The sequence below is a fragment of the Calonectris borealis genome, chromosome 13 (assembly GCF_964195595.1).
Source record: "Calonectris borealis chromosome 13, bCalBor7.hap1.2, whole genome shotgun sequence".
In the NCBI taxonomy this organism is placed as follows: domain Eukaryota; kingdom Metazoa; phylum Chordata; class Aves; order Procellariiformes; family Procellariidae; genus Calonectris; species Calonectris borealis.
The window spans coordinates 10,090,821-10,101,219 of NC_134324.1; positions in this window are offsets into that span (position 1 = coordinate 10,090,821).

A 10,399-nucleotide genomic window follows, 5' to 3' on the forward strand; every position below is an offset into this window, starting at 1 on the left:
GGGCATCTGGGGAAAACTGTTTAAATCAGTTAGCTTATTTTATTGTGCTACCTATTACCAATAACCATGTAAAGCTTAACAGACTTTTGTTGGGAGTATGCTATTTGTATTTTGTCCCTGATTGATGCATCAAGCAGCAGTATTATTATGGTGTCAATTTTGGAAGTACTGATATTTATTCTTTATGCAGTTTATTAGTAATGATCACTACCAAAATGTATGTGTAAGCTTTAGGTTTTATAATTGTTTTGGTTAAAATCAAAAGCAATAGTTTTCTTTAGAAAAATAATAATCTTAATTCTGCGTAGCTGTGCAAGGTTGTTACAGGTGTCAATAGTGGCACCAGTGGATACTCTTAGAAAGTAGCCAGTCAAGATGAATTGACTCATCACCTTAAGAGTACTCTTCTGATGCTGTGCAAAGCACAGATGGGAAAATGTTGCTCTGTTGTTTAAGTATGTGTCAGTCACTTAAGAGTCACATGCTACTAATTTTTTTTTTTCCAGCTCAGAGATCACGTTTTAGAGCCTGCTTGAGTTTAAATCCCTTGAAATCCATATTCCATTTTATTTTATTTATTAAACTAAGAAGTAGTTGAAGTAGTTGCAATTCCTTTTGGATCATGTAAATATATCCTGCTGTCTGTATGCTGGGAATGAGAAGATGCACTGTTTAAAAGTGGGTATCTTCACTGGTATTCTCCATTCAGAAGCAGCTTAGGGTGGGTTCTAGACAGTTAGAAGTCAGGATGTTAAAGTTTTGTGTCTAAGCCTTGAGAATAGCCCAGGAGCTGGTATATAGCCACAATGTAGAGATTTATTTTTTTAGTGACTCATTATCTATTCTACTTAAAGTGGAAGAATTCTTTTTGAATGTCATTTTGTCATCAGTGTTGGACATAGCATAGTGGATTAAATGTAGTGCTTCAATCAAATTAATCTTTGAGGTTTTTTCTTATATCTCCCTCTGGATTAGTGTTCATAATGACATCAGTTAACATCTGCTCACCAGGATTGAAAAGCAAACATCAAAGATTTGCCAAAAACTGCAAACTATTTTCTTCTGTAATGCAGTGTAAAATGACTTGATGCTTATTACATCTTTCTTAACCATAGCATTACAACCCCTTTCCATCTCTGAATCCACAGCTGTAGGTGCACATATAGATATAGCAGATATTCAGTCTCCATTTTCAGTAAGGCTGCTTTTATGAAGAGTAAGCCTGTCATAGTAAATAGAGCCATCAGTGTCCAGATGATAAGCAGCCGTCTTTTTTCATAAATCTTGAATACTTTCATTTTTGCAGTTATAGTACCTGAATTAGAAAAGCGTCTGGATAAAAAGCAATTAGTAGATATTTGACTTGAATGCGAATAAGACTACATTAGTGTGCTAGCAGGGAGAGCCGCTGGAGCTGGCTGCCCTCTCCTGATGATAGCAGACCCACACTGCAATCTCAGAATTCATTTGGACTTTGCTTTTTTTGGTGCCCAATTAGCAGCAAATGCCAAAAGTGCTCACTTCCATATACAACTCGTCAAAAGGCCCGGCTGAAATCCCTGCAAAGAAACACAGCACTCTGAATGACATCTGGGATGACATTTCCCTTGTGCTGCATTTTGAAATAGGAGAACAACAATGGGGAAGAAAACCTGGGAAACCCCAGGTTATTTGAAGTTTCTTTGCCCTGTTCACATCAAAGAGCTGATCATCTGCAGATGTCCGGTTTGCCGTGGTTCCCCTTTCCTTAGAAAGTTGTATAAAGTCTGAGAGTCTGGCCCAGGGAAAGCAATTCATGGCAGGACCCAACCTATCCTGGGGCATTTGCAGTCTTGCATTCTTGGGATAATGGAGTTGTCATGAAGGGGTGAGAACCGGAGCAGCAGAAGGCAGCTGCCTGGTGCCCTGACTTGCTGCTCTTAGAGTTCCCTTGTGCTGAAGAATCACTGTGAGTCTTAACCTGTTCCCAGGACAAAAATGAGTTGTTTCTCATAGCAATGCTGTTTTTAAATTGCCTATTCTCTTTCTGAGGGGGGGAATCTTCAAAGAACAGCATTTTAGTAACAGTCAGAAGCTCAAACCAATAGTCTGATTCTTTCAGTGGAATAATGGAAATCTTGGATTAGGGCTGTTTGCATACAGATAAATAAAATTCTTCCCAAAGGCTTACAGTCTTAATCTGATGGGCTGGTCAGACATCAAAAAATAATTTGATGCCACAGGAATAAGTGCAATACAAACATCTGGAGAAGTTTATAGCCAAAGATTTGGGGATTATCTGATCTGGAAAGATCAGAGCACTTTTTTTTGCAAAGTTCACTCTACCTACTGGAATTGTCGTTACTTCTTAATTTACCCTCCAGCTGGTAATTACCTCATCTTTGCATTGGTGTCTGACTCTGCTGGTTGCTAGTTATTAATTCTTCTTTTTTGTAGCTGGCATCTTTGTTACTTCCTCTGCTCCTAATCAGAGTCGATAAAGCTGAAGTTTTTTCTAGTGGCATGGTCCTCATGTCAAAGGAGAAAATAGCCCACTGCTGGTATGTAACATACTTTTGGTAAAGGTAATTGTAATTCTGCTTGTGCATAGTTGGAAATATATAAGCAATTTTAATCTAGTAAAAGGTATGTGTGTGTTGAAGGAGCAACGTGTGTCCCATTTCCTCCTGGTTTGCACCTTACCTGGTGTTTTAGGCTGTGCATAGTGATAGGTTACCCAGAGATCTGAAGGGTGAGTCAAGTTCTCACATAGCACTTTATGCTTTCCATGCTCTGTGAAAGTGTTCTTTACTTGCACATCACATGTAGCTTCTCAGATTTTTTTTTCTTTTGTGTTTTAGTTAAAATGTGAATGATTGTTCTTTGTGGTCAGGAAAAAGTCTTAAAATGCAGAGTTATGTATACTTTGCTTAATCATAAAGGTTTTGGTCCCATGAGTATTGCAGGGTCCATTCAGCTGTGAAAAGGTGATAACAGTTTTGGGAACAAGCGAGGGAATTAGGATGACTTTACTGACTGGCACTGGTTTGCATGTTCTTGCTGCCAGTCTTTTACACATCATTAAGTGAACTTCTTTTCTCAGTCTGGAGGCTCTACCTTTTGATGTCCAGCTCTGGACCTGCTGATTACCTATTCTGGGGAAAATGTGGTGGGATTTGTTCCACAACCTATCTTGCTCAGTAAAACAACATGGCTAGTTTTTGTCAGGAATTCCAGCATCAGTGATACACAGGAGTCCTCCAGAGTTATTTAATGACCAGGTGATTTGTAGAAGATGCAGCCCAGATAACCTGGGAGTGGTGCTACAGCAGGAGCCCTGCATGGTTGACATTCCAGAAGGGATGATCTGGAATGGGGATTGCCTCCTCCTCTGGGTATTATTTTGGCTCTTGAATGCTGTTTTTTCCCCTCATTTTTGGGAGTGTTTATTGCTGCTGTTTGGGTTTTTCACTTTTTATTCATGAAATGAGTAATGCGTCTCTGAATTTGTAGTGGGAGTGAAAGGTTCAGTTGGTTCTTTCTGAGCTACGTGCTGTCAGGCTATCCACATATTCATTAAAAAGTTTTCTATTTGGGGCTCTGTTCCCTAAGCGTTTAGAAGAATTCAGTTTGCAACGTGAAAAGATCTCAGATGAAAATGTGTTTGGGACTGGAAACACACAAAGCTACTAAATTTGCAGAGTAAAATTATAATTCTAGGCAGGAAAAAAAGCATTTTTTTAGTTTGGCATGGTTCAGAGGTTCATTTGGACATTGAGCACCCACAGACTGTCTGGAGTGATTCTTTTTTTGGGTTTTTTTTTTTTTTTAAATAATTTATAGTTGGCTTAGGTGAACCAGAGCTCAGTTGTTCCTACCTGCTTAGACTCTTGGCTGGCCTGTCAGTGTGTGGGCATTAGGTATTCTCTCTTAGACCACAGCATTCTGCACTGGCTGGGGTCTGTTATCTCTGGGTAAGTGTAAAAGCACCTCTCCTGTCTTCCATACTGCCTGTTGATTGAGTTCCAAAATAAATCTGAGCTTTGATTCTTACATCTAAAGTACGTTGTGGCTCTGGCCTGCTGAAGATTATGTGGAGCTGTGGAATGAGCCAGCCCCTTGCTGCCCTGCAAGCAAATTTTCTCAAACCCAGCTAAAAATCTGTGTGCGGGAGGTAAATCTCTTAAGGTTAACCTAAAATTTTAGTTACCCTGGCATCTAAAGACTGCCAGAATCTCCTCATCCTCTTTTTAAGGATTGTGTACCAGAGCTGCTGAGTCCTCTGGAAGGGGGTAAATACTGTAACTCTTTGGTATGCAATACTTCTTTCTTGGCCATTGCTTCTGCCCTTTCTTCTGTGCCCATATGGGAGCTGCAGGAGGGAGCGTCAGGGTTTGGTCAGGCTTTCCAGACCTCAGTAGAGAGCAAGCTTGTTTACTCTCATCTGTCTGCACACCGCCGTGGGAAAAAGACCTGTAGGAACACTTCAAATTTTAAACATTAACTCATGGAACAGTATCAATTAATGAAGGAAAGAATTAAAATTGGTCCATTTTGACATGTCCCCCATATCCAGTATTGTTCCAAATGGCCTCTGTTGCATTAACAACTTTGCCTTTACCTCCCTTGTTCAACATCATTGTAAAAAAAAAAAAATTGCTTGGTTTCTTTTCCATTTGTTTTTCATTGCTTGTAACCTTTTCTTAAAGTGTAGAAATAATTTTCCTTAACATGTTTTATGCACCGAAATAAATACACCACTGATCACCTGAGTCCCCTCCCCATGTTTCTTATGCAGTGCCTGCCAGTGTATCTTTCCATATTTTTTATCCAAGCCTTTGGCAGCTGTTAATAAATATTACAAAGTCATATAACTCCTGCTAATGGGCACAGGCTCCTGTGCTGCATCGTTAGGTGTGGTAAAGAGGGGTCATCCCTTTTCTTAACAATGGAATAAATCTGAAAAAATAATTTGCTTTGGAGAGCAGACCTGCCCTGGATCAGACATTTAAATACAGATTATTTTGGCCTGTGCTTGTTAACTTCAGTTTTGAATATTTTACTCTCAGATACTTTTTTGCAAATAGTGCCTCTGTAGCTTTTTTATAGAGAGTGTGTATTCCTCGCTAATAGGTGGGTAGAGCACTGGCTTGAGAGGTTTACTCAGCCCCTGCCTGCAAGGCTCCCTTTCTGCCCACAAAGGCTCGTTGAGAGCGATGCTCTCCCAGCTTCAAAGGAACAACCTTGTGTAACTGAAGAACCTGCACCAGGGACAGGAGAACTGAACTTGGATGGAAAATCAAAGCAGCTTCTTAATTGCGGTTAAGAAAGAAAAGTCAACGCGTTTCTAGAAGGGGGAGGGAGAGTTGCTATCCCTTAGGCATGTTTTGTTGGGAGTTCAGGGTATTAACAATGAAAGGATTGTTGCTGTAAATAAAGACAATTGAGGAAATCCCCCGGTCTGTCCCCAAAACAGAGACAGATTGCTTCTGTTGTTATGCAACACTATTAACATTTGACTGGGTGTGTATATGGGATGTCTCAAGTGCTTATATATAACAAGTGTCTCACTTCGCTGCTGTAATCACACGAATGATGCCCTAGTTCCCATAAGTCAGGGTGTGTTCTTTATAGTCAATTCTGAATGTTTAAAAATTATATAGAATATTAGAAGATATACTTTTGGGGTTTTTTAAAACCTTTTTTTTAAAGCTATTTTCTGTATCTAACTATTACAGCATTATTGCATTTACTTGAACCTGGCAAAGACAACATGAAATGTCAGGTTTTGGTTCATCATTTTGGTTTTTTGGCGTTGCTGCTGCTGCTGCTGCTTTTCACTGTAGAGATTTAAGGAGGGGATGTTTCTTCCTGTGGCAAGAAGAAACAAAGAAAAGGAAACATCAGATGCCAACCAGATTATAGTGTATGCTGTCAGCACCTCTGCAATTTGGGACAATTTTATGATTTACAGTCCTGTCAAATTTATCTTGTTTAATAACCCAGGAGACTTCCATTTGGCCTGCAGTGACACAGTGCTGGGAAAGGAAAAAATCGAACATCTTTGTGTTACTCCCCGAGCTGTGACTTTTGTCATATGCCGCGGAATAACAGCACACGCTCATCTGCACCGCGGCAGCAAGCCTCGAATCCCATTTCCGTGCTCCTGCCTGCGGGACGGGTCCGCTCCCCGCAGTGAGAGCGGCCACCCAAAGCCGAGGGCCATCACGCGGCCGCCTCTGCCCCAGCTGGGGCTCCAGCCCGTGGCGCTGGGAAGCTGGAGGTCAGTGGAGGGGTGTGAGTTCGTGAAGGCAGGGTGCTGGCTGTGCCTGTCGGAGCAGGGACGAGCAAGGCTTATAGCGTGGCTCCTGTGTAGACAGCGGAGCCCTGAAAGTATCTTCATCCGACAGCATGGAAGAAGGATTTTTTTTTTTTTAATCCTTGATTGTTCATAGGAATAATTTGAATCTTGGCTCTCCAAAGTGTAGGGCAGACTTGAGCTGCAATCATTGTGTGTAGAGGTCACTGTATGATGCCTAGATGAGACCGCACTTGTCAGCCACTGATTTTGGAGAGGGTGGGGTTTTCCCCCCCCCATTTTCTGCTTAGTGCTTAAATATTTCTCACACATTTTGTTTCTTATTCTAGGCAAGTTGGGGCATGCAGAGGCTAAGCAGTTAGGAATGTGACTGTGACCTCCTTATGTCACCAAGCATATGTCCTGTACTTAGCGATGCTGATGAGAAAAAAAGCACTGTTTTCTCTCCCCCTCCTTACTGCCTCCCCAAAGAAAACCCATCGTATTTGTAAATATGCATTTGCATTAGATCAGGTATTAGATCTGGGAGTTTTAAAAGATGTCGCACATTCTACATGTCACTCCTCGGTTTTGTTGTCTATTTGAAATTAAGATGAATTTTTTTAGTCTTCTGTTAACACCATGTGGCATGAGAAACCATGCCATTCAATAAACAGCTGCATCTAGCAGCTTAGGGCTACTCCGGAAAATGCACTTCTTAAGGAATCACATTTCATTTTTATACAGTTATAAATGTGGACTTTCTGGAATTTAGATAACTTGATAGAGATGACGTGTGCCGTATGGTCGCTGGGACAAATTCCAGCTTCATCAACAGTCCACTGGCTGAAGGGAAATAGCAGTTACTGTTTTGAGCAGTACAAAATAAGCCTATCAGTTAGCAAACAAATTAAAAATTACAGGAGTTTCTTTTTACAGAAACCCCTGCTCTGAGTCTTCTCCTCCTCATGCCCCACACAGAGCTGACTTTGCGGTATCAAGCCATTAAACCCTGTGATCATCTTACCACTCGGCCATTGGAAATGGCTTAAAATTAAGCAGAGGCATGCTTGATGTGTAAGATGCAAATATGAGAGCTGATAGGCAAAAGACACCTCTATATTACTAAATCTTACTGGCACAATATTCACTGAGAGTGGAGGGAGGGACCTGCTGGAAGAAACCCCAAATGTTGCTACTGGTGGGCAAAAGCAGTGCCCTGAGAGGAGCATCGTGACTCTCCAGCGGTACGTGACCCCCCAACAGTGTGGTGCTTCAGCTTACGGGAACAAGCTGTTGGGGAGAGCAGGACGAGGGTCTTGGAGGGACATCCTTGGCCCTGGCTGTCCATGAGCGGAGTTCAGGGACTGGGACTTGGTAGGAGGATGTGATACATCTTTATTTTCCTGATTCTCCTGTTTGCTAAAAGAAGACATTTCTCTTTCCTGTTCCTTTTCTAAGCCACCTGGAAAGTCTGTGTTCCCTTATGCATGAAATGGGAACAAATAATTTATCACACTCTTCTGATGTTGGTTATCATCTAAGGTTTGAAGTACTTGTTTTCTCTGACTGTTTATTGATTTTTTTTTTTTTTTCCTCAAAAGCCCTAGCATCTTGTGATCTGCCTGAAGGTAGAAGATGGGTCAGGTTCAGAGCTTTTTTGATGCCAACAGCAAAGACTACACTGTCAAGTAGCTGTATTGACCACACATGGAAGGCATAGGAGAAGCTCATGAAGAAGCACTGGCTGTTTTACAAAAACAGTTCTTGAATTGCTGCAAGTAACTGGGCTCGTTGCAGGAGTAATTGAAAGCCTGGTGTGATACAGATTAAATGTCTAATGTGGTACAGGCTGCTCCTCCTGGCTCTGAACTATCCCTGCTAAAGTGTGGGAGGTGGCTGCAACCTGGCTGGGTTGCCATGCTGAAATAGCACTGCCACACGCAGGGTGAGAGGGCTTCCCCATCTTCCAGATGAGTAACCGCTTAAAAAAATGCAGTGGCACCTCAGCCAGCTGCAGGCTGAGCCAAGAGATACTCGTCCCTGTTGGTTAATGCCTCTGCCAAAATGCTGCGCATTGCTGCTGTGTGATGTGAACCATCAGCCCCTGAAAGTACCTGTGCTGCTCTTGCAGAAGGTGGTATGCCCCTTGCTCAGCGGCCGGTGTCTACTCACTAACTGAAGACTTTATCCATGTGATTTGACAGTCTTCAGTAAAATTACTCAACCAGACTAGTAAGTGAAGCAGTCTGACCAGGCCTGTGACCTCGTCTGCAGACCCTGGACAGCACGTTCTCAGATGCGTTACTCTGAGGTATGAATATCGGACAGCTTCGTGTGCCGTTCAAAACTGGAGAGTGATGTTTTGGAAGGGCCCAGTCAAAAGACTGCAAAGTGGCTTCTTCTCTGGATGTACTACCTGGGGTTTTTTGAGAAGCCAAAGCATGCGATGTCAAAACCCTAGCAAGGGAGGCTCCAGGTATCTGAATTTACTACCACTAGAGATACTCATCTGGGTTTATTAGGTGATTTCTGTGTTTTTCCTCTTCCTGCTGGTCCCTACCCCTTTGCTTGGAAAATACACAGATGACTTCACGTCTGACAACTCAGAATATTGGAGGGGAGTGTTCCCCCACAGGCAGCTCTGCTCCTGCAGGTCAGAGCAGTTGTGGCACTCTGCAGTGCCTGTGGCGCGGGCTCCTGTTACCATGGCACTGCGGAGGTGGCATCAAGGAGAAGGTCAGCAGTGCACAAGCTGAACTGCAATACTTATTTTAGTAACTCTGCTAACGATAGTGGAACTGAGCTGAAAATGTTCTTGTCTGAAAGAGTCGAGCCACAGAAAGCCACCTACTTTTTCTCTATAATTCAACACAAACTGAGTCAGCTCCTAAATGCAGTCAGTTTTGAAACCTAACCTTGCCAGGAATTGCAGGGGTTAATGCCCATCTCTACTTTCAGATTAAAACTTGCAGGTATGTTGAAGTGTGCAAAGTAGCTCGCAGTCCCGCTGTGTGTCTTCTGCTGTGCTGCCTGCTCTGTGTTTAGGCTGTCTTGTCTTGCTAATCACATCACATCTGTCAGCTGTCTGTGGCTAGAAACAAATTGTAAACAAGCTGTCAGGGTGGAGTGGGATGAATTTTTTTTAATAAAAAAAAAGGGGGCAAAAAATCAAACCACCTTGAATGGCTAAATAAAAAACTTGAGTGGCTATAGCAGCTAAATATTCTTTCTTCCATTTTTAGTGCTTGTTCCATCATAGATGGTGGATGATGGTTTAGACATCAACATTTGGTTGTAAAAATGTGCACTACAGCGGCAAATACCTGGCAGCTTCAGACCTGCTCCTTCTCATTGCCTGTTAGAAGTGCTTTACCACTTCTCAACAAGCTCCCACTTTTGCTTTCCATCATTAAGACACTGGAAAGAGGTGCGGTAGTTTAGTGGCAGCTTGTTCTTAGAAACTATACAGCCCCACCAGCCATTTTGCCAGCAACATTTGTCCAATTCAGACCTTTCAAATTGTCTGATATTTTTGTGCTTCATTTACCAGGTTTGCATAATAGGAGGACTCTGGTAATATAATCACAGACAACATAAGAGAAAATACATTCCGCAGGCACACAAGAAAGCTTTACAGTTTACTTATTCAGTAAAAGTAACTTTGGTTTCTTTTAGTAACCACACTTTTTTTTTTTAGTATATTAGTCTGTGCTGTTGTATGAGATAAGACTAACCATGAATTGCTAATGAGGATTACTGATTTCCCAGAGATAAACCAAGAGTATTTTTAGCAGGAAGATAGACTAACGAGACCACCAAGAGGGTACGTGGTCACATTAAATATTGCTATTTAATATACACACATTTTGCAAAGGATTAGATAATGTAAATCCAGTGCTTTTTCCAAATAGGGTAACTATCACTTTGAAATTTATTGTTCACTCTAGACTTTTATGTCATTTAGTGTGCCTAGCCATGCTATTGGTGACTTATGCCAGGGAAAGCCTGCTGTGACCTTACAATACACAAACCTCTAGACAGTCCCTCTCCATCCTTCTCTCAGGGCAGTCTGTTGTTCAGGAACAAAGGTTTGGCATAAAGAAAAATAAACTTTAGCTG